We start from the raw sequence: 247 nt of genomic DNA, 5'->3' as shown, positions 1-247 counted from the left end.
AGCAGCCCACTTCATCTACAGAGCAGCAGGCCTCTCCCAGTGAACTGGATCCTCAACTCTAGGTAGTACCTCACCCACCTCTGTTATCTTTGCCATCTTCCAGTCAACAGGAGAAGCCCAAGGTCCCAAAACAGAGCAGGCTGAGTCACAACAGCCAAAGCTTTACATATATTCTTTCTCAGTCTCCTTGACAGGGCTGTGTGAGTATCATCATCTCTTACAGAGCCTCTGCTTCCTCAAGTCACAT

The 247-nt window shown here is 49.0% G+C and overlaps 1 protein-coding gene across 1 annotated transcript in view; it reads right to left on the bottom strand.

Moving 5' to 3' along the window:
- Positions 1–247, bottom strand: part of KDM5C (lysine (K)-specific demethylase 5C) — a gene marked incomplete at its 3' end in the record, with an annotated part of 30,559 nt that overhangs the window by 23,102 nt on the left and 7,210 nt on the right. The window lies entirely within an intron of this gene.

This window comes from Bison bison, unplaced genomic scaffold (genome assembly GCF_000754665.1).
Source record: "Bison bison bison isolate TAMUID 2011002044 unplaced genomic scaffold, Bison_UMD1.0 scf7180017852474, whole genome shotgun sequence".
Lineage (NCBI taxonomy): Eukaryota > Metazoa > Chordata > Mammalia > Artiodactyla > Bovidae > Bison > Bison bison.
Note: the sequence above shows the minus strand (reverse complement) of the source record. Positions and strands in the feature narration are given on the sequence as shown.